This window comes from Protopterus annectens, chromosome 2.part1, assembly GCF_019279795.1.
Source record: "Protopterus annectens isolate FY-2018-M chromosome 2.part1, PAN1.0, whole genome shotgun sequence".
NCBI lineage: Eukaryota > Metazoa > Chordata > Ceratodontiformes > Protopteridae > Protopterus > Protopterus annectens.
Window position 1 is genome coordinate 1,736,541,489 of NC_056729.1, and position 24,526 is coordinate 1,736,566,014.

The following is a 24,526-nucleotide window of genomic DNA, read 5'->3' on the forward strand; positions in this document are numbered from 1 at the left end:
AAGACCAAAGGTAAAGAGCATACAGTATTAAGGAGAGATTTGTCAGTCTAGTCCAGTAACAAGGGGGCTAGCAGAAAGAGAACCTTTGAAAGTGAGAAACTTTCACACTAAAATATTGCAGCCTACAAAAGCAGAATCAGTAAACAGAAGAGATTTCCAGTCTTAAAGCATTATATCTTGGAAGCATTGCAAAGTGGAAAATAAAATATAACTGACAATACTCCAAATCAGAACGTAGTACTACTATAGCCTGAGACTGTTCAAAAGCAGGGAATTAATAGTGACTAGCAGAACTAAAGAGCAAGAATGCCTCACTGAAAGGGTGTACTCTAAGCCAATTGAGTTTAAAGTTTGGAAAATATACCATTTGAACTTTATTCTAGACTTTTAAAAACAGAAAGCAAAAAAAGGGAGAATTCTAAGCAGCAGGTGGGTACTGAAGGAAAATGTAACAATAAGACTTCAAAAAGGTAGATGAAGAGTTAGAAATTATATTTGGTCAAAATTCTAAGCCCATTTCTGCCACTACAAAGCAGAAAAATATGGGACAACTCAACAGTTAAAGCAAGGACAATGTGTCTTAAGGTACCTGTTTCAGAAAGGGAGAAAAGTTTGAGAAGAAAAGAAAAAAGAAGAAAATGAAACTGGGAGGGTCATGATCACAGGGAGAGAGAGACAGAGACAGATCAGCAAACAAAAGGAGATGAGATGGTGGTATATGGCCACTCTGAAACAAGCTGTGACACACAAAGGAATTTAGTGTTTAGTAAAAAGACAGCAGAACCTTGAACAGAGCACTAAAGTTAATCCTAGATGAACTAAAACATAGGAACACTATGCAAAAGAGTGCTCTGTGCACGTGGTCCATGAAGGAAAGGAAAAAGAAAAACTGAATAAAGCAAAGATGGTAACTGACACTACAGAATATGGATATGTAGTTATCTTTTTTAAAATAGTCAAGGATATTCTATCACTTGTACTGGTATAGACGAGGCAGAATTCTCTGACAAGGCTATCCCAGAACCTGTACTTGTAAGGAAGAAGCAGTATTGTCCTCCTCAGAGAAAGCAGTCATATAATAGACTCCAGAGTGGGCTGACCATCAGTTAACCTGGTTACATTTTAAGTTGGAATGCAAAAATGACACAAACTATGATTTCCCTTGTTCTGCTTAAAGTTGCAAGGGATGTCAAAAACAAATTGTTTCTACTACTTGTATATATTTGGTTGCAAAGTTATTTGAAATATAGACCAAATAGGCTTGAAGAAAGAGACCAGAGCAGGTGTCTAAACAGGCTTACATGGTTTTGGCCAAATGCACAGAAAAGGCAGGAAGCTTAATGCATCATGGTAAGATGTTCGTAAGAGCAGCAGATTTCAACCAGAATGACAGCATGGAGAATAGAAAACTGAGGAATGTGAGATGACTAACAACGCTAGATTATGTGTTGGAGAAAATGAGAATATCAGCTGAACTGACAAAACGTAGTATAAAAACAGACAACCAGAACGTACCTTGGATAAAGCAAGACATTTCAACAAAAACAGGCAAGAAGTTCTAGAAACCTCTGTACATATCAGTTATGTACAGCTGCATTTGTCATACCTTTCAACTGAACAGATTTTCACAGAATGTCCAGATTTTTGCCTCATATTTCTGTTCCTTATAAAACGGATTGCAGCAAGTAAATAATGACATACGTTTCAGTTTCAGACTTCCTATCCTTCAGGAAATGCATGCTAACAAACACTGTTGTTCTAGTACCTTTCTAAGTTTATTACAGCTATATTTAAAATATGCCTATATTTACAGGCCTCTGCCCCTCCCATTATGTTTGCATTGTCCAGATTTCGTCTGCTAAGAAGCTAAGAGGTATGGCATCTGTTGAGATCAAAGTACTCTGCTATCTCGTATCAAAACTAAAACTGCTGGTGGACAGCAAGAAGTAAACAGCTGGTGGACAGCAAGAAGTCTGCAATTTAATGTAAATAAAATTATAACGGGCTGTGAATTTCACTAAGTGTTTTACAAGCAACAACTTGTCTTCCTGAATAACTGAATATAGTGAAATTACTGCCAAAGCTAGATAGTATGCATGAGACAGAAACCTACAAGTAAAGCACTTTAGACAGAACATCTAGTTATGCTAGTAAAACTTACCCAGAAACACTGTGCACAAACAAATGTTCTAAAGGCAGAAGTCCTTTGTAAACGTTCTAAATATATAAATTATTTTTAGTGAAAGATGCACAGCATGTGCACATCTTTCTGTGAACTAACTACATTTGTGCATCTGTAAATACTGAAGATGAAATATGAAACTTCAGTACAATATGGAGATCTGTTTTTGCCAAATATGCATCAATCACAAATGCCTGCTATAAGGGCCCAGTGAAGAACACTGTTTCAGGAGGGCAAGGTAGTTTCATGTCAAGTATATGACAAAAGGTTGTGTAATAGAAATACAGTAACAGGGAAATGTACAGACTACATCCCCTCACCAGAAGAGAGATTTGCAAGGTCCATTTGAAAAAAAGTGAAGGAAATAAACTCGAGAGTTAGGTGAAGAGGTAGAAAAGGGCCAAAATACACATGCCATATCAAAGTCCTGAGACTATGAAAGGAAGATGAAAAACTCTGCAGTTGCAGCAGAGATTACAGAATACTGTGGAAACAGTAAACTAACCTTTATCTGTAGTTCAGTCAAAGCATCCTGTCTTAGCCAAGGGCACTTTTCTTAGGATGAAATGACATGTCAGAGATGGCTGGCAAAACAAATCTGACATATAAACATGGCAAGACTATTTCAGGGGATGAGGTCAGTGTAAAGCCCACAGAAAAGTGACCTAGAGAGGCAGTGGCCTTAGATCAACTGGTGCCCTAGGTAAAAGGGCTCCACGGCGCCCCCCACCACACTACCTGGTGCCCCCATCCTGGTCTAACTATATCAAATAAATACTAGAAAAGTGCCCCTGCTAGACTGGCGCCCTAGGCGGCCGCCTAGTTGGCCTATGCCTAAGGCCGGCTAGAGACAGAGAAAAAGACAGACAGACTACCCAAGCAGTAGTACAGAAGTGGCTTGAAACAGACATATTAAAGGGGACACAGAAATGAGGGCAGCAGACCATAATATCAGTCCCAACACCCGATGGAACAAGTGGGAGTCTGTGGTTATAAGAACAAAACAAGATCATAACAATGACAGTAGCCCTATGAATGGAAAAACTAATAGAAATCCTGGGAAGGGCAAGAGCATTGATTGTACTAGGTGGGATTCAACTACATAAGATAAACTGCTACATGGGTGTGGCACAGCTCACCATAAAACAGATTGCCTGTCTCAGACACAAATCATTGCTAATTAAGAAATAAAGGCTACTGCTAGATGTTATAGTGATCCACAGTTTGAAACAGTTCAAGTAGAAGAATTTATACATTTAAATAGTGACCAAGTTATGTACATATAAATAGTGATTAAGTTGTGTACAGTTAAACAGTGATTAAGTTATGTACCTATAAATAATGATTAAGTTGTCTATATGTAGAAATAACTTTTCTGACCCACTATTTCTGATGGTATGTTGACTTATGTTGACTTGCTGTAAAATTACTTTTACTTTTAAGTAAGACTTTTTTGTTTTCTTAAATATGCACATTGCTTTAAGACAGAGATCAGTATTTTGTTTTAGGCGTCACAGATTTGCTGCTTGAAAAACATATGGCTGTATAAAAGGAGTTCTGAGGAAGCCTTGGCAGAGTGTTACTTGCCTTTTCAGAAGGAAGTTCAAAGATCAGAGCACTATCTCTGGGAGAAGGCAGCATCCGCAGTAAAAGATGACCTGACAAGTGGGTAGAATTTTTCTGCCCGAGAACTCCAGAAGAAACTTAGATGGTTCCTAAAGTCTAAGAGAGCTGAATGTACTGCTGTGTGTTGTGTCCTAAAAAAATGCAAGATGTTTATGTTCGCTTGGAAGGATCTGCATTTGAGTTTGGTTGCATTTTTTTAATAAAAATAAGAGTGATGATCTCAGTTGCATTAATATTCTATATGTACTGTTGCACAGAGTCTGAAAATTGAAAATATCTTGGGAATGAGAAGTTTTGGGCGCAGTGGTGCAGCGGTTAATGCTGTCGCCTCACAGCAAGAGGTTCTCCGGTTCGATTCTCGGCTGGGGTGCCTTCTGTGTAGAGTTTGCATGTTCTCCCTGTGTTCGCGTGGGTTTCCTCCGGGTACTCTGGTTTCCTCCCACATTCCAAAGACATGCTTCTGGAGCGTTTCTCCCCGGGCCTCTGCTGAAAACAGGATCTGTGGAACCTAGTCGGACTTTCCCAGTCAACAAATGTTAAATAAATAAATAAAAAAATATCATTATTCAGGAAAAATGTGTTTTACCACTTAATAAGGTACAAATTACTAATTAATCTAAAAAAAAAAAAAAAAAAAAAGAAGAAAGGAAGAGGTAGCCTGCAACAGCAAGACAAGAATTTAGTTCCTCGTTTGGAAGTTCAGAAATTCAGAAGTGGTTTGGGGGCTTGGCCAGGATGCTGAGGAGATAGAAGCAGGATTCTTCATCTCTGCTGTTCTTGACATATTTCTGACAGGAAATTTAATCTCTATGTTTTTTTCTGTTTACTTTAGAAAAAGTTAATAATTTAAATTATTCCCTTCGATAACATAAAAATTATCTAGAAATACCTTCATTTTCCTGTCAAAACCTAATGAAAGAATCTTCCACATTCAAGAAAGATGAGTCACAGTAAAACTAACTCTCATGACACAGCATCGAAGAAGGAGCTTCAAATGGTTCTAACTGAGATAAAGTAGTTATCTATAAAAATGGATAAAATGGGCAGTAAGATAGAAAACGTTATGGACAGATGTACTAAACAAATAGAATTATTTTAACAGACACTCAGCCAAGAAAAACTTCAAATTACTGAAATGGAAGAATATTTAAATATTATGGAAAAAAGACTCAGAAGATGAAAATAACACTGAATTTTTATTAAAACTGAACACACTCCTGTTGGGCAAAGTGAATGATCTGGAGAACAGGTCTTGAAGAAATAATATCCGGAGTTTTGGAGTTTCAAGAGAAAATTGAAGGAAATAACATGATAAACGTTTACCCTCCTGGCTCCCTAACATACTTGATTTGAGTGAAGCAATGTCATATGGAATTGAGAGAGCGCACAGATCTCTCACAGTGACTCCTTCTGATAAAAATTCCACACTGAGATCAATTATTTTATTTTTTCATCACTCAACAAAGAATTAATTCTAAAAACAGCATGGTCAAAATCTCCTATCAAACTACATGGAAAAATAATTAGGTTCGATAATGACTATTCACCTACAGTAATTTCCAAAAGAAAAGAGTTCTTACCCATCATTAAGGAACTAAAGAAAAAGCAGATTAAAGTTCTCTTGCTTTTCCAGGTAGGCTAATATTTCTTCTTGAAACAAGAACTTTCAAGGACAGATTCTGTACTTTCCTTCCTAAAAGTAAAAAAAAAAGTAATAAAACAACCTTTATTTAATTATTTATTTATTTTACATTTGTTGACTGGGCTAGTCTAACTGGATACATGTCCATTTTCAGTAGAGGCCCGGGGAGATAAGCTCCAAGACATGGTCCAAATACAATAATACAAGTACAAACAAATAAAAAATAAGAAATAAAATCTAATATTCTAGTAAAAATAGCAATTTTCCTGGTACGGAAAAAAATGCATCAACAATGGTAACGTGTATTTCAGCATAGAGGTTGTAACAGGATGTAACATTGAGGTAAAAAGTCACAAACAGTGCAAACTGAAAGAACTTAGACATCAATGCAGGTTAAGTCAGAGGTAGATAAAAGGAAATAATCATAGTAAAAAAGGAAACAAGAAAGAAAATCATCAGTACTTGCAACGTGTGAATTACAGCAGAAAGGTTACGCAGGATCCATCACCGAGGACCTGCAGTGTAATATAGTGCAGTTTTTTAAGTATGGTGACATAGTATAGATTAAGTCAGAAGTAAAAAAAAGGGAGTTTGATGTGTAGTATTGTAGCAAAGGATTTGCTTAAGAAAAGATATATAAAGAGGATAGACACAGTGAAAAAAGGTAGAATCGAAAAATATAATAAGGTGGGAACATGCAGTAGAGGATAGTAGGGAGTGGATAGGTAAGTCAAGTTAGCAGAGGTAGATGACTAGTCTGGTCTGGAGTAGGGGCATAGCCAGTATGTGTTGAGGAGAAGTTTAATTCTGTTTTTAAATAAAGTGGTGAGTGAGGTGATGTCATTAGGGAGAAGATTCCAGGATTTACCTACTGTATTAGAGAAAAGAGAATCCCCAGCTCTGTTATTAGGTTTTGAGGGGTCGATAAGAAGTTTGAGATGATCGTAAGGACTTTAGGTTTTTATAGGGGGTGATGAGGGTAGATAAACTTGGAGTATTAGAAAAAAACTGAAGAAATGGACTGGAGCAACAGTTCCCTGAAAAGGTTGGATGAGAGAAATGGCTGGAAAACAGAGAAGAAGAAGAAACTAAAAGAAAGGTGACTAATTCAATTACTATGAATTTACAAATAGCATTCTTACTATGTTTAAATATCGTTTTTTGATTTTCTTTCACTATATTATATAAAGATAATATATCAAAGCTTCAGAGGAGAATCTGTATCTCTACAACTATATAATCATATTATCTCTTTAGTTCATTCTATGCAATTTTTTTTATATGATACAGTATTAAAACTTTATCTAAAATAGCTTTAGAGTGCAAAGGTTCAGGCTATACTGACACTGACAACTCTTTTACTAAATAATCTGTCGTGTTTTTTTTTTTAATCTCCAATAGAAGCCTGAAATATAATCATAAAAATGTAATACAAGGTTTTGAGCTGCCAGCTAAATATTCAAATAATTAGAATACAAAACCAGGTATATTAACTATATTATAATGCATTTACAAAATATAGCTATGTTGAATGGTTTGTCCGCATTTTGAGTATAGACATAACATTTAAAGTAGTTGTTGCTTAAATTGTTATGGTATAATACGGCATACTTTAAATGTTATGGTATTATGACCAGACTTTACTGTTTGGAATTGGCTTATGTACCATTTTCAGCAACTCAAAGATCGGGTATTTGAGTCACCAAAGCTCCCTTCTCCATAGTTAGCCAAAAATTAAAACTCCCATTGAAATAGTCTCCCAAACTAAGCTTCTAGGCATCCTTATCAATGAACAGTTAAAATATGACCTTCACCTCCAAACCAACGTTAAGAAAACCCATCAAAAACAAAGAATGCTTAACCATCACAATCATTACCTCACATCTTTAGCTAAGCTTACCCTCTCTACCACATACCTCCTCCTCTCCCTCATGTACGGGGCCCTTCTCATTACCAACCTGCAAGCAACCCTCAAAGCTACATTAGCATCCTGCTATAATAAAATTGCCACTATCTTCAAAGCCTTTTCCCACCACTGTTCCTCCCTGCACTCCCTGAACTAGCTAGAACTCCCTAACTACCTATACTACATTCAACTCTCCACAGCCCACAAAGTCATTTTCAATCCTTCTCAATGTCCCTCCCTCTCCTCTATCCTCACTATGCATCTTCCTGACAGAACTCTCAGGTCTAATAATCAAAACATCCTTGCAGTTCACAAACCATCCTCGTCAAGTTCTTCTATCTTTCTCCATTGCATGTAAATGGAACTCACTTCCTCCCCCACATCTGTACTACACAAAAGGTTTCCTCTTTTAAGTCCTTGCTACACTCTTATGTCTCCTCTACCTGGGAATGCTCCTGCCCCCATCCATCCTAATCTCCTCCCACTATTCCTCCTCTCACTGCCTTACCCTAGCTCAGATATACTTTCCACCTGTTACATATGATAACAATGTATACTCCCTATTTAGGGTTCTACTACTGATGGAATTGTAACTTTCTGTATTACATCATGTTGACCACTGATTGTTTGTTTCTAGAACATACTGTAGCAACTCTTGGTATTATATCTTGTATATCTGTTGTAAGTAAATATTGAACTGTTACTGTATTAATTTCTTGCTATAACTTCTTGCTGATTTTTGTACGTATATACTGTGGAGCTTTTCTCTCTGGGCCTCTATTGAAAAAGGACTCATCTTGGTCCAGTGGACTTTCCCAGTTAACAAACTGCAAATAAATATATAAATAAATTGTGAAAGCATTCACTAAACTGGAAATCATACCAGAGTCGTGAGAGGTAGCAGTAATCAAGATAGGCTCTTTATGTATAAACAGTTTAATGCAGTATATTCAATTGTTGGAAAATGCAATAATTAAGCTGTCTGGTTAACAGAGTGGTTTCTGCAAGTTGATTGATGCTATTGCCTCAGTGAGTGACTTCTAGTACTAGTGATTTGAATTGCTTCTTACTAAGATTGCTGGGCATATGGATAGTTTTGTGATGCTGAAGTCTTAGGAAAAGATTGGTTGATTATTGTGTGGAGTTGCGGAATGGTTTGGGGTCTGGTTGTTCTGTTGAAGTGATCAAGTTGCTTTACAGAGGAATGGCATTGGTTTGTGTCTTTGGCTGGACTTTTCCAGTGTTGTGGAGTGGAATTGTGAGTTTACACTTACTGTTGTTGCAGATGTGTTTGGGGGTTGGGAGTTAGCTGTGGGTTGTGAATTGTAAGCGTTGTTATCTTGTCGGATCATTTGATAACTTGGTGATGGTGACTGAAGCCAACAGTCACGAGCAATTATTAAAACTTGTTGATGTCTTATGTGATAGCTCGAGATGTTTTTCTTTTTTTTTCCTTCTCTCCTTCCTGCCTTTATCAAGAAGATACAAAATCTGTGTTGTACAAGCATTTCATTGACTGAGAATGGTGAGGGATGTGACCAGAAAGCAGGAAATACAATAGATCACCAATGAATATTTAACGTCTTTTAATTAACAAGAATGAATAAATGTCTTATTCATGTAAACCCTAATACTAAATGCAATGTTATAATTATTGCTTATTCATGTAACAAAATGAGCTTTTATTTCATTCGTTTAACATGACATAAAGGGGCAGGACTGCTAATTGGATTTTAGTTGACCTGAAGCTACACTTATGAACATTATGCACAAACGGCACTGTATGAAGCTTGTTATCTTGCTTCTTTGATTATTTCTTATAGAGATGCGGTTCTCTAATAAACTACTGGTAAATAAAATGAGGCTGTTGATGAAAAAGGTTTATAAATTCAAACAGTCCTGAATTTTATATTACTAAGTGAGCTTGAGCAACTGTACATATTTCTTGGCTGAAAAGATCTATCTTAAAATGGCAACTTAACATAAATATTTTCAGCATAAGTTGTTAAATGTCACTTTGTACAGTACTATGCAATTAATTTAAAAAGAAAAGGGACAGTTCCTAGTACAGATAAAGGGAAATTATTTACCACCCTACAACTATTTTATTAAAGACAAAATGTTTACATAATTTATAGGTAAGGCGAAGTCCAGAGAAATATCGTTAAGATGCATAATTTGATGTACCTACTGTCTGCACATTTATCTGCAAATTAATGTTAAAGTTCGTGTGTACAATTACACTTATTACACTGAATTGTTATTGCAACTTAAGTAACAGGTTTATAGCCAGCAAAAAGAATCCATTGAGGGACGGTAAGAATATAAACCGAATATGGCTAAATAATTGAGATCATAACACATAAAAAGGTTAAAGAGCTTTGAAATCCTAATGAATACCTTGCCTGAAAGCTTGACTAATAGAAAAAAGGAAGTAATGTTCATCTTTTTAAGATAGAAGCATGCCAACTAATGAAATGCTGGAGGTCTAACCAGAGGTGGAAATTACTTGGGTCAGAATGTACTGAAAATAGTAATAATTAGTAGAGCAGTGATATGTACATCTCCAGCACAGTGACAATACCGATGTGCATATATTTTTTAATTATTTAGATTTTTCTTCTTAATTTTAGTTTAAATTGTATAAGATAATGTTTGTCTGCTGAATTACTAGCACATTATTAAAATTGTGGTCACAGAATAGATAGACTCATGAGTTTAGGATTATACAACTTCATGAGTTTAGAATTATACAACTTTTAGACAATGTTATGCAAATATATACTATTAGTTATTTGAGGTTATAAGAACAATATATAGAACCATGGTTTTCTTTAGTTTATAATTTTATTCAGTTGTTTGATAAAAGGGATCTAGAGTTACACTCTTGTTGACACTGTTGTTTTGCTGGCCTTTTGATTTTATAACATCAGTGTTTGGGGTGACTCATATCTGAACTTTCTTCATAATATCATACAAAGATATTTGTTTTTTTTTTTTTTTAGATTCAAGCTATTGGAAGCAGGAAACCTAGTATATCATTTTAATAATTAATAAAAATCACTCTCAAACACATAAATGGGTACATCTTAACAGGTCTCAATTTTAAGCCTACGTGAAGGTAATAATTTGTATTGACAGTGACCCCTTTTGCATTAAGCAATATACATAAGCACACCCTGATGCAACCTGTATAATCAGTAGTATTGTATAACACTTTTTTAAATATCCTGAGCAAAATAAATAAAAAAAAAGATCAGTAGAGACATATGAACTATGATCTAACAGAAACATGAATACAAAAAATGAATAAGTATATTAAACAAAGACACAGAGGAAATACAGTAACACACATAGAACAAGTGAACAGATCAGGCAAGGTTGGATATAATAGATACAGATATTTAATGGAAGGCAGCCCTAACATAAACACTAAGCACATATCCTTTATACAGTGCTGATTATAAAAATGAAACCATACAAGTAACAATGAGATGGTTAAACTTACTGGCAGAGATTATGCCTTCATCAGACAGCGATTTAGATTAGAATTATCAGCAAGGCATCCACTGGACATCTCATATATATTTGAAGTGAGCAACAAAATATGAAACTGAGCAATCTAATCTAATTGAATGTACATGTACATTCAGTGAAGTTGCTCATTAATGAGTGTTGGAGTTACAGCCTCATGAATTACAATAAAGAGGAACATATAAGCATGCATATACATGTAACAATCTTATCTTTAACTGTGTGGCTCTAATATAACACTTAAGATTTTTAGTCATCATAATGAGTACTGCATAAATATTTTTGAATACATTTATTAAGATATAAGATAAGATATACAAGATAATTTATTAGCATATTTATTTATTTAAATAAATAAATATGTTAACTATTTATTAAGATTGACAAACACACTGATCTGACGCTGTAACAAACTGACACTGTAACAAATGTTGGAGTTATCAGGGGGATGTTATTATAAGGATATAAGGCATGATAATTATAATAAGCTGGTACATTTTTGAGCTTCTCAAAAAACAGAAAAAATACAAACAGAAATGTAGCCACTATGTACATTGCTGGAATAGATGTCATGCATGCAAATAATATGATTGCAAGATGAAAGATTCAAAATATTTGTAAGCAATTATTTTATATTTATAGATTCCAGATCACCTTACAAATCAATACAATAGCAACAAATATCTTCTAGTTGGTCAACAAACTATATATTCAAACATTATCTGTGTCGATTTTAAAGTCTCATATGTAAATGCATTGTATTATCTATATAAACACCTATTACCCAGAATATTGAAACACTGTTTTGCATAATATGCTATAATAAATGTGAACTCTTTAATTAACAGATACTTGTCCCCGATATTAATTCATTGCAATATATATACATGCAAAACATATTAATTTAATAAAATGCTATGCAAATAAGTGTACTTCAATTGAAAGGTTTGAACTTAATTCTTTATTCTTATGGTTAAATTATAAATTGCAATCATTCTAGAGAAATATTTTTACATAAACAATTTCTACTTAGGATATACTCATAGTTTCTTATATCTACATTCTCTTATAATCAGTGTCTATTAGCATATTTCATATATCACAGGACATTCTGTATACCCTACCTTATTTTAATCATTTATTGAAATATTTAATTTATATTTTTATAGGATTAGATTTAGTTGATTTGAAAGATAGGAAAAGATTAATATTATTTATATTATAATAAGCACTCTGGATACTGACAAATTAATTTGATTACATTATAAAGTAAGTCTCATCCTAGAATTACATTATTACATTTTCTTATTGAATTGATCTACATACTTTGTTGTATAATTTTGGTCAAATTACTTCTTATAAATTACATATATGATTTACTAAAGTAATGACTTATTTGCTTAATATTATCTTAAAGCCATCTAGAGTTTATATATTCACTCACTTGTTATATTTTCTTTTATGTTATTAGTAATATACACTCTTTAAATATTTTGACATCATAGTTTCATAAAGATGTGTACTAGAAATATTTAATAGTTATTACTCAGTTTTATTCAACTCTTGTCAGAGTTAAATTAACAATGAGAGTTAATTCAATATAATTATAATGTTTTTTAAAATCATTCTTTTATAACATTTTAACCTTAAATCATAAATATTGAATGGTAGAGATGAACCAATTCTACTTCTTTTGATGGACAGCATGACTTAGATGGAATTTCCATCCAAATCTGGAATTGTAAACTGCATGTGGGGTTGGATTGTTAGAATTTTATTGCATTATTTAAATTTTGATATAATTGTTTTTATTTTGGTGTCTACAGACAACATTTATTTGTGTGTCATTAATATAACAAAATGTATTGTACTATTAATAAACTGCATACATCTCTCTAGTGATTTATACAAGATCATTTATTATATATTACAGAAAATCATGTATAAAATAAGGCTAAACTATACTAGATAACAAGCATAAAATTCTTATCTATTAATATAAATGGCCTAAATAATGGTTGCAAAAGAGGTAGTTTCTATAAATATTTAAAACTATTTTCACCTCAAATTGTATAGAATAGAATAGAATAGAATAGAATAGAATAGAATACTAACACCAGGGGGAAACAGAAAATATCAGCTACTGCTAGAACAGTAATAATATGTATTAATATACTTAGTATTAAGGACTCTAATGAATGTTTAGTTAAAGATTTTCTTTGATTTACTCATTTTTCAAATAGACAAGGTACACAACAAACTAACAATAATATAGCATTGGAAAAATTAAATTACAAAATAAAGAGAGAAATTTTAAATCATAGTTATTATCAACATGGAAAAGATTAAATTAACAAGCTGTTGAATAAATCCAAAATCTTTATGTAAAGTAGCTTCTAGAACCAAAATGATAAAATAAAATCATATCAAGTAAATACACAGTATGGACTAAAAGAAAAAAGTCACTGCAATAGAAGATATACTTAAAGAGTTCAGAACACATATCATAAAAAATAAAATAATCAAGATAATCCAGTAATGGACTCACAAGAAGCAATTAAAATATTTATCAACAAATACACTAAAAACAGACTAATGGAGTAGCATTTGAAAATAATTAATAAACCTATATCTATGTTTGAGCTTACAAACCAAATTTGTAAATTAAAATCTAATAAAGCACCAGACAATGACAGGATAATATCAGAACTTTATAAACTGATGCCTAAAAATGAACTAAATATTCAATGTTACACTTTTTAATTAGATAAAGATTTAAAAGTAGTCCCTCCTGTATGGAAGTATACACTTGTTTCCCCAATGTTAAAATCTGATAAGGATACAGCAGAATGTATATCTTACAGACCTAGATCATTGTTAAATGTTGAGTATAAATTATTCATGCCCATTACTGCAAATAGAATTCAACAATTCCTATCATATCTAATTAATAATGATCAAACTGGTTTTATAAAGAATAGGAATACTTACGATAATATAAAAAGAATTTTAAACATTATTGATTACACTAATAATATAAAAGAATATTTGACATTAGTAAGTTTAGACATTTTCCATTTCAGACAGTTAATTGGGATTATCTTTTGTTAGTATTACAAGAATATAACTTTCCAATAGACTTCCAACAGCTTATAAAAAACTTGTATGTTAAATTATTCACTTATATAAAAATAGTTTCTTATGACCCACAATTAATACCCATTACTAAGGGTATGAAACAAGGTTGCACCCTGTTGCTGCTACAGTTCACCCTAATTGTGGAACCTTTCACAAACTACATAAGAGCAAATTCAGAAATTAAAGGAATACAATTTGAACATAATCGGAATTCAAAATTAGTTTTATTTGCTAAAAGGTATACCACTACCTTATACTGTTCTAGCATGTTGAGTGGTAGATTACTGGCGTCGTCTCCAGTTCAGCTGGTCAATCTGAGTATCTTGAGACAATGCTACAATTGTCTCATGTACACAGACAACCCTCTCCTCCTCCCAACAAACACAAATACATGTGAGAGATGCAACTATATAGCCAAACTGGAGGCTGAACTCTCTCAACTCAGGGCTGGCATGACCAGACAGGAGGAGATGGCAACCACACACACAACAATCCCAGTCCCACATAGACCTACCACAACTGCAAACCAAACACATAAAAACACAAAGACATACCCGGAGGCTCTAATGAAAAACTTACCAAAACAACAGAGGCTCCCAAAGCAGACATCCAAAAATCCACCACCTCAAAACAAAACACATGCAACACATACTTCAATAAATCAGTGTGTCGACCAATTGCAGCCCTTAAGGTCAAACACCTTGCCTGATACACTAGTAATAGGTGACTCCATAGTCAGACACACAGATGTCCCACTGACCAGGCTGAACAAGGAGTAGGTGACTGTGAGCTGTCTATCGGGAGCTAGGATCCGCCACATAACACACGCACTCAGGTCACTCCAAAGCAAGTACAAATATGACTCCGTCATTGTCCATGCTGGTGTGAATGACCTGAGATGTACCTCCCTGGACTACATGAAAAGAGACATAGAGGAGCTCTCCGATTATGTAGCCCAGGCTGGTATGACCCTGACCCTGAGCAGCATCTTGCCCTCACCAAGAATGATACCACAATACAAAGACAAGATGATCAGCTTTAACAATTGGCTCAAGTACTGGTGTCATTCTAAGGGGATCCAATGTCTGTCTGCCTGGGATGATATGTTGGACAAGCCACGCTGCTTCACAAGGGATGGCTTACACCTGTCACCACTGGGCTTCTGGATATTGGCTAAGGCTCTTGCCACCCCCATAGTGCCTTTTTTAGGCAAGGCTCAAAAGACAAACCCACCTCCTTAGAAAACAAAAATGGAAAAAAACTAAGGGTAATGCTGCTCAACGCCACAAGTCTAAATCTCAAGATGCAGGCACTTGATGCACTCCTCAGCATGGAGAACATCGACATCTGTGCAGTAACTGAAACCTGGTTCAAGGCTCCTGAGAGCACCCCAGCACTATCAGGCTATACCTCGTATCATGCTTTTCACCCCCAAAACCTGGGCTGAACCACAAAGGGAGGGGGAGTGTCCATATTCATAAAGGACACCCACACCTCCAGGTTAGTAGCAACACATGAAGCATCAGAAACCATACAGGTGCAACTAACCATAGGCAAAACTGCTATACAACTGGTAGCATGTTACAGACCACCCTCCCAATCTCAAGAACCCCACTCAGCCTTCCTGAAGACATTGGAGGATATGAATGTATCACAAAATACCATCATACTGGGAGACTTCAACTACCCAAACATAGATTGGGTACATTATTCTAGCCCTAATACCCTAGCCCAAAGGTTCCTGGAATTCATAAATTCAAATGCACTGGAACAACTAGTCACCTCTCTCACTAGGGGAGATAATATACTAGACCTGAGCATCACAAACATGGGGAAAAATGCTCCAAACCAGAAGTATACCCCTCACTAGTGAGATCTGACCACAAACTAATCCCCCTGGATATACATTTCCCACCTCCACCGCCAGCACAAAAGACCAAGTGAAAAACTTCTCAAAAGCAGACTTCACTCTTCTTAAGACTGAGATGGTATCCTTTAAGCCCACTGTGCCAGTGGATACCACATCCCACAATGCTGAATCCTTCACAAATGCTTTCTATGGACATCTCCAAGAATGCATGGATCATGCAATCCCAAACAAATCCAAGTCCCTCTCCACCAAATGTAAGCGTCCTGTCTGGTGGACCTCAGCCATAAACAAATTGTATAACAAAAGAAGGAAGCTACTGCACATCAGAGTGAAATCCCATGAAGGGAAGACATCTCTGATCAACATTAGCAGAAAACTACGTTCTTTCATAAAAACATCCAAGGCAAACTTTGAGAGAAAAATCGCTAAGGACACTAAAGATAACCACAAAGCCTTCTTCAGCTATGTTAGAAACCTGGTGGAAACCCTCAGATATGCTCAGAGTTGGTTCACAACAACAAAAAATACACTGAACCCACAGATATTGCCAACATTCTGTCTGACAGGTTCAGTGCAAATTTCTCCCCTCCTTCACCCCCAAAAGAAGAAATACTTATCCCAGCTCAATGTAATCTCCCTGTCATCTCAGATGTCCAAGTGAGAACCGCCCTAAACAAAGCAAAAAACACAGCATCAATGGGACCTGACGGTATCCCGAGGTGCGTGTTACGTGAACTCCAAGAGGAGCTAAACCCACACATAAAAATGCTATTTAACCTTAGCCTTACTTCGGGATATGTACCTGAACACTGGCGTACAGCAACAGTGGTCCCACTCCACAAGGGGGGTGCCTCTACAGACCCTGGAAACTACCGCCCCATAAGCTTAACTAGCCTGGTCTGCAAAGCTATGGAAAGAATCATTATGGAACTCATAAACAGAGACATAGGGGACCTACAGACACTTGACCCCACCCAGTTTGGCTTTGTAAAGGGCAGATCCTGCCTTTTAAACCTGGTTGACTTTTTTGAAACAGTTACTAGAGCCATTGATGAGGGCAAAGCAGTCCATACAGCATACCTGGACTTGGCTAAGGCCTTCGACACAGTACCCCACTCAGGCATCATAGATAAGCTAAACAGTTTAAAAGTAAACCCTTATGTCAATAGATGGGTTGCAAACTGGCTAAAGGACAGAACCCATAAAGTTAAAATCGCTGGAGCAATGTCAGACTCAAAGCCAGTCACAAGTGGTGTCCCACAGGGATCTGTCCTGGGACCCCTCTTGTTCGGCATTTATTTCTCAGATGTTAAAGCAAACATGGGAGGGCTGTGGCTGACAAAGTTCGCAGATGACTGAAAACTAGGCACCATAGTCGATACACCAGCAGACACACACATCCTACAAAAAGGCCTCACTGAAATGGACAACTGGTGCCGTAGTCACGGCTTTAAACTAAATGCCAAAAAATGTATAGCCATCCCTTTTGGAAAAAACAAAGTGCCCACAAATTATCACATAGACAGCAACCCACTGAGTATGGAAAAAGTAATCAGAGACCTAGGGACCCAAGTAGACAGCGACTTCTCATTTGACACCCACATTGCCAAAGTGGTTAGAAAAACATTCTACCTTGCACACCTCATCATGAAGGGATTCACATCCAGATCCAAGGATGTCATTGTACCCCTATATTCCTCCCTCATCAGACCCATGATTGAGTACAATGCCCCATTTGGTATGTACCTCACCCGGCATTTGCAACAGCTGGAGAGACCACAAAAGTACCTCACCAAAAGGATCAAGGGTCTCCAACATATGTCTTATTCTGCCAGACTAATGAAACTTCAGCTCTATTCAGTAGCATACCGCCTGCTCAGAGGTGATCTCTGCCTGACGTACAAGGCCATGTCCAATCAGGATCTGATGGACATGCTCCACCTCAAAAAATCCAAATCCATCAGGACCACGAGAGCTAAAGACTTAAACCTCGGCACAAGTATGAATAGGACATGCTGGAGGGATAGATTCATAACCCAGAGGCTTCCCATGCTTTGGAACAGGATCTCAGTTCATATTAGGCAGAGCCCCTCACTGACTCTCTTCAAGAGAAATCTTGATGAGTGGATGGGAGATCGTAAGTTTACCCCAGGGGTCATATCTGTGTCACTGCTAGAGAGGGGCACAGTAAACTAATTCTATTATATAAGGGGACCTTCATTGTGTCACTACTAGACAGAGGCACAGTATTCTAGATTTATTCTGTACATTTTTGTACCATTTCATGGGGTGGCAAAAGCCACATCACTATGGCTAGGCTTACAAATGCCCCAGGGCAGATAGCCTAGTACTATACTATGAAACTATGAAACTATTATTCTTTATTAACATTAACAAATAACAAAAATTCTGTTAATACTCTTTTTAAAGCTATGAAAAAGTCCAGTCTAAATCTGGTCTTAAATTTAATCTGTTCATAGGTTGATACTAGGCTATCAGCCCTAGGGCTTATACAAGCCTAGCCATGACATTTCCCTGGCTATTTCTTCCCACAGTATTTACTTCCCTAAACTCCTGTCTAGCAGGGTGACTGATGTGATCCCCGGGGTGAATTTTCTATCGCCAATCCAACCATTAAGGTTCCTTTTGAAGAGGGCCAAAGAGGAGCTCTGCTTGACATGTATGGGCAGTCTATTCCAGATTCTGGGGAGTCTCTGTGTCAGGAACCTATCCCTCCAGCATGTTTTGTTCATTGTGATGACAAGGTTTAGATCCCTGGAGCATGTGTCTCTGAGGGATTGGAATTTCTTTAAGTGTAGCATGTCCAACACCTCTGGGTTTGACATGGCCTTGTATGTTAAGCAGAGATCGCCTCTGAGTAGACGATATGCAACAGAGTACAGGTGGAGTTTTTTTAGATGGTCACCATAGGACATCTGCTTTAGGCCTGTGATTCTTTTAGTGAGGTATTTCTGCAGCCTTTCCAATTGTTGCAGATGTCTTGAGAGGTACATACCAAATGGGGCATTGTATTCTAGAATGGGTCTCTTGAGGGATGAGTACAGTGGGACAATTACCTTTTTTCTGGATGAAAAGCCCTTAGTGATGAGGTGTGCCACATAGAAGGATTTCCTGACTGTTGTGGCAATGTGGTTATCGAAGGTGAGACTACTGTCCATCTGTGTCCCTAAGTCACTTTCAGTGTTTAGTGTGCTGCCACCTATGTGGTAATTCACGGGTACATGTTTTTCCAAAAGGGGATAACTACACATTTCTTGAAACTGAGCTTGAGCCCATGGCTCTGGCACCAAGCATCTGTTTCTGTAAGGCTCTTTTGTAGAATATCCATATCATTTGGGGATTCAATAATGGCTCCCAGTTTGCAGTCATCTGCAAACTTTGTTAGCCAGAGTCCCTTAGTGTTGGCCTGTACGTCAGAGAAGTAGATGCCAAACAAGAGCGGTCCCAGGATTGAACCCTGAGGTACTCCACTTGTCACTTGTCTGGAGCTGGATTTGGAGTCAGCTACTTTTACAGTGTGGGTTCTTTCAGTAAGCCAGTTGGATTAATGACCAGCTTAGTAAGTTTATCTATGATTCCAGAGTGGGGATGGTGTCAAAGGCCTTCGTGAGGTCCAGATAGGCTATGTAGACCACCTTACCTTTGTCCACAGCTCTGGAGACTGATTCGAAGAATTCAATCAGGTTCAGGAGAAAAGATCGGCCCTTCACGAACCCACACTACATGGGGTCCAGTGTTTCAAGGTTGCCAATGTCTTTGTTTATAAGTTCTATGATAATACGTTCCATGGCCTTGCAGATCAGGCTTGTCAGACTGATGGGGCGGTGGTTCCCGGGATCCAAGATGGATCCACCCTTGTGGAGTGGGATAACTGTAGCTGTGAGCCACTCAGTGGGCATAAAGCCTGAGGTGAGGCTATGATTAAACATGACACTTAGGTGAGGTGCCAGTTCATATTGTAGTTCATGTAGTACACAGCCCGGAATTGTAATCTGGTCCCATGGATGCTGTATTCTTAGCTTTGGAGAGTGTGTGTTTTACCTGTATGGCCATTATTACTGGAGTTTGGCAATATTTCGGTATTGAGGTGGGCTCTTTAGGGGGTGAGAGGGGGTGAAGTTTGCACTGAATCGATCTGCCAGGATATTGGCAATATCCTTGTGATCAGTATATTTTATGCCATTCTGTTGTAGCTCAGAGCAGATCTGAGCATTGCCATTTAGATTCTTGACACAGCTATAGAATGCCTTGTGGCTGTCTTTGGAATCTTTGGCAATTTTATTTTTGTAACTAGCTTTGGAGGATTTTATGAAGGATCTCAGCTTCTTACTGAGGCTGATAAGGGAGTTTTTTGCATCCTGGGATTTTCCTCTTTTCTGCAACAGTTTCTTCCTTTTGTTGTAAAGTTTGTTTATGGCAAGGGACCCCCAGATTGGCTTCCTTTTTTTTTTTTTTGGAGGAGAGTGGTTCTATTTGGGATGGCATGATTCATGCATGAATAGATGTGCTCATACAGTGCCTTAGTGTAGCATCCAGCAGTCGAACTTTCAGTACCTGTCTTCATGGGTGTCATGAAGTTTGTCACTTCTGACTTGAGTAGCATGAAGTTGGCTTTGGAGACTTTTTTCATGGAGGTTTCCTTACTGGGGGGTGGGGCTGGGATGTAGATGCCAAGGGTGATTAGCTTATGGTCAGATTTGACCGACGAGGGGGTGACCATAGGTGTGGAGCATCGATTTCCCATGTTGGTAATGACCAGGTCTAGGATATTGGAGCCTCTGGTGGGACTAAGGATAAGTTGATCCAGGGCATTGGAATTTATGAATTCCAAGAACCATTGGGCAAGGGTGTTGGTACACGAGTAGTTTTCTCAGTTAATGGCAGTATTAGGGTGTATGGTTGTATCTTAATATTTTCCAGTATGTTTAGAAAGGTGTAATGAGAATCTTGGGGCATGGTGGGGGATCTGTAGCAAGCTACAATTTTGATTGCAGTCTTACCTAGTGTTAGTTGCACCTGGAGAATTTCAGATACATTGTGTTGGGCAACTAGCCTGGTGTTGTGAATATCCTTGGTGAATATGGACACTCCTCCAACTTTAGTGTTTTGGTCATGGTTTGGTGGCTGAAAAGTGTGGTAAGAGTTGTAGCCTGGTATTACAGGGGTGTTCTCTGAAGCCTTGAACCAGGTCTCAATTCCTGCATAGATATCAATGTTCTCCATTTTTTAGGAGTGCCTCGAGAGCGTGCATTTTGAAGTTTAGACTTCTAGCATTGAGTAGCATTACCTTCAGATTTTGCATGCTTGTACATGTTATGGTGCTGTTTTTGTCCTTTGAACTTTGCCTAAAAAAGGTACTATAGGGGTGGCAAGAGCCTTAGCCAGTAACCTGAATCCCAGGGGCAACAGGTGCAGACCATATCTGGCAAAGCATCGTGGTCTGTCTATCATATCATCCCAGGCAGACAGATACTGAATCGCCTTTGAATGACACCAGAAGCTTAGCCAATTGTTGAAGTCAATCATTTTGTCCTTAATACTGTGGTATCATTCCAAGTGAAGGCAGGCTGCTACTCAGTGCTAGGATGATACCTGCCTGGGCCACATGATCCGAGAGCTCTTCCATGTCTCTTTTCACGTAGTCCATGGAGGTATGTCTCATGTCATTCACTCCAACATGGACAATGACAGAGTCATATTTGTACTTCTTGTGGAGTGACTTGTGTGCATGCATTATGTGGCAGATCCTGGCACCTGACAGGCAGCTGACTGTAATTTTCTCCTTGCTCAGCCTGGTGAGTGGGACATCAGTGTGCTTGGCTATAGAGTCACCTATGACTAAAGTGTTGGGTACGTTGTCTTGCCTTAGGGGCTGTTGTTGGGTGGCACACTGGTGTTGTGAACTATGTGACACTTTGATTGTGATTGGTGTTTGTTTGCATTTCAGCTTCAGAGGTCCTTGTTGCTTGGGCAGGTTAGTGTTAAGGGCCTCCACATATGTAGGTTTAGTGTTGCTATGTGTGGGTGTTGGTGGTGTGGGTTTAGAAGAGCTATGTGTTGCTTGAGGTGTACTGTGGGTGTTGACCTTCTCCTCTTGATTGTCTAGCATAATCTTGGGTGGAGAGAGCTTTGCTTCCAGTTTGGCTATGTAAGTGCATCTCTTGCAGGTTGTAGTGTTGGGTGGTAGGAGGAGAAGGTTGTCTGTGTACATGAGGCAATTGCTGCATTGCCCCAGTATGCCCAGATTCACCAGGTGGACAGGAGAAATCACCGAAAGTTGACCCTTAGACATGCCTGGTTTAGTGCTTTTTTTTGTAAAGTACAAGAGCTGTTTTCCCTTACCTTAGCAAGGTACTTTGCAATTATAGGTTGTTTAGTGCCTATGATGAATTTCTCCTTATTAACAAGGAGAGTTGAGTGCTTGTATCAGTTTAAGACTTCCTAGTGCTTTCTAGCAGGTTTTAAAGCAAGTGCTAGTCACAAGGATGCTTAAAGGTAAGATGAAAAAAATGGTTTATCCTAAACACTGCAGTGTGCACTAGAAGAGTTAGATATGAAAGTAGGTAACTTAAGTTTTACCTGTCTAAAAAGTTAAGTTTTAGTAGAGCGTCACTATTTTTTAAACAGCAAGATAGACTGAAAGCGGGAGGTCACTTTTGTATTCTGGTACTATGAAATACAGTAGGATGGCCAATACATTTAAATAGCTGAAGGGGAGTGATTTCACAAAATGATAATTATGTGCTTACTCACACAAGCCAGTAAAAACAGAGAGGAAATGAGGTATATGGTCAAATTAACATAAGGGGAAGGCAACTAGAAAGACAGTGGTGTTTAAGAACACTACAGTAACTGGGTAGGAGGGTGAGGAAAAAATTCTGCCTGACTCACAAGAGACAGACTGTTTTTCAAGTTTTAATATGCAGTTAAAAGCGGAATACAAGTAATGAAGATAAAACAAAAGTTTTATGCACTAAATCTAATGTTACTAATAAGTCAGAAGAACATTCTAAATATCCAGTTAATGATGATGAAATAAAATACTTAAGAATAAAATGAACTAAGAATATTAAAGATATAATAATATAAATTATGGTGAAAGATTAGAAAAGATTAAATCTCTTATCAATATAAATTAAATTCTTATTTATAAATATAGATTTTCAATTATAAAAATTATATTACCTAAAATACTATATATAATACAATCTTTAGCTCTCCCCATTCCTAAACAACATACAAGAGATTTCAATACCCTAATACTTAAATTTCGTTAGCATCCTAATAAAGCTGGGTTAGCACTCAATTATCATCAGCATAGCTGGTCCAATGGAGGAATAAATTTACCAGAGATAGAATTATATTCTACTTCAGCCATTATAAAAACAATCATCTTGTGGATGGATAAAAAATATTCTGTTAAATATTCAGGAGTATATACTTATGAAAAACAATCAATTAATCTTCAATTGCTATAACAAAATAGTATTTTTTTTTTGTTATTAAAAGATCACATACTAGCGTATCAAGAAATATCAATAAATTCAACCTATATTATAATGACAGTGTCCAACTTCAAAAAGCTTCTTTAAAGAACACCTGAATATAGGGCCTGGATATTCTTAATCTTTCCTGTGAAATACAAATACATACATTTAATACATTTTCAGTTAATACATTTAAAGAAAAACAATTGATATTTCAGTTTCAGTTAATGGATAAAGACAGAATTTACTCATTAGATTTTATATTAAGTAAATTCAATTTAAATACTGAAATGTGCAAACAAACAAAACCAGAAGTAGCAGAATTGAAGGACCAAATCAGTAAACAACAAATACCTTAACCTTGAGTTATCTTCTGCTCCTCCTTTCTCCCTTTGCACTTTACTATAAAAAAATCTCCTTGTGTTCTGACTGAGTTTGCTTCTCAGCTGATAAGAATATTTTTCTGCACTTTTTAACTGTTCAGAGTTGAATAAAACAAGTGAATTCAGTTCAGAATACATTTTGAATAAATTGCATTTATTTAAACTGTATTTGCTTTAATACTGCTCCACACTCGTGTGCTAGCTTGCACTGCACTTTCAATTGTTTTTAGTGCTGTTTTAGTTGCTGAAAAAAATTCTAAGCTTGTTTCCTGCCTTTCCTGTAATGAGTCTAGTCCAGATACAGATTTGCTGTATCCAGGACTGTTTGTAAGCTTCTGAGCCGCCGAAGACTTTGTGTTGGAGGGAAGCATTCTAGCTTATCAGTGGGAGTGGGAAGCACTAGGTAGCCTATCTACCACAAGAGGAGTGGTTTCCAGCCCAGAAATTGTAGTTTATTGGCCGTTTGTGAAGTCTTTCCGTCTCTTTCAACTTTCTGGTTTAAAAGCCCATGTTTGCACTTGTTTCCTGCCTTTCCTGTAACTAGTCTAGTCCAGATACAGATTTGCTGTATCCAGGACTGTTTGTAAGATTCTGAGACCCCAAGACTTTCTGTGTTGGAGCGAAGCCTTCTAGCTTATCAGTGGGAATGGTAAGCACTAGGTAGCCTATCTACCACAAGAGGAGTGGAGTGGTTTCTGGCCTAGAAATTATAGTTTATTGACCGTTTGGGTAGTTTA

General features: G+C 37.0%; 1 protein-coding gene across 3 annotated transcripts in view; it reads right to left on the reverse strand.

The window, feature by feature from the left end:
* The window catches only part of LOC122794619 (beta-1,3-galactosyltransferase 2-like), a 409,827-nt gene that overhangs the window by 161,162 nt on the left and 224,139 nt on the right, over positions 1-24,526 (reverse strand). For all 3 annotated transcript variants that reach the window (XM_044063192.1, XM_044063194.1, XR_006363662.1), the window contains one exon: positions 5,389-5,501. The gene's annotated coding sequence lies outside the window, so the exon portion shown is untranslated. The remainder of the gene's footprint in view (positions 1-5,388; positions 5,502-24,526) is intronic.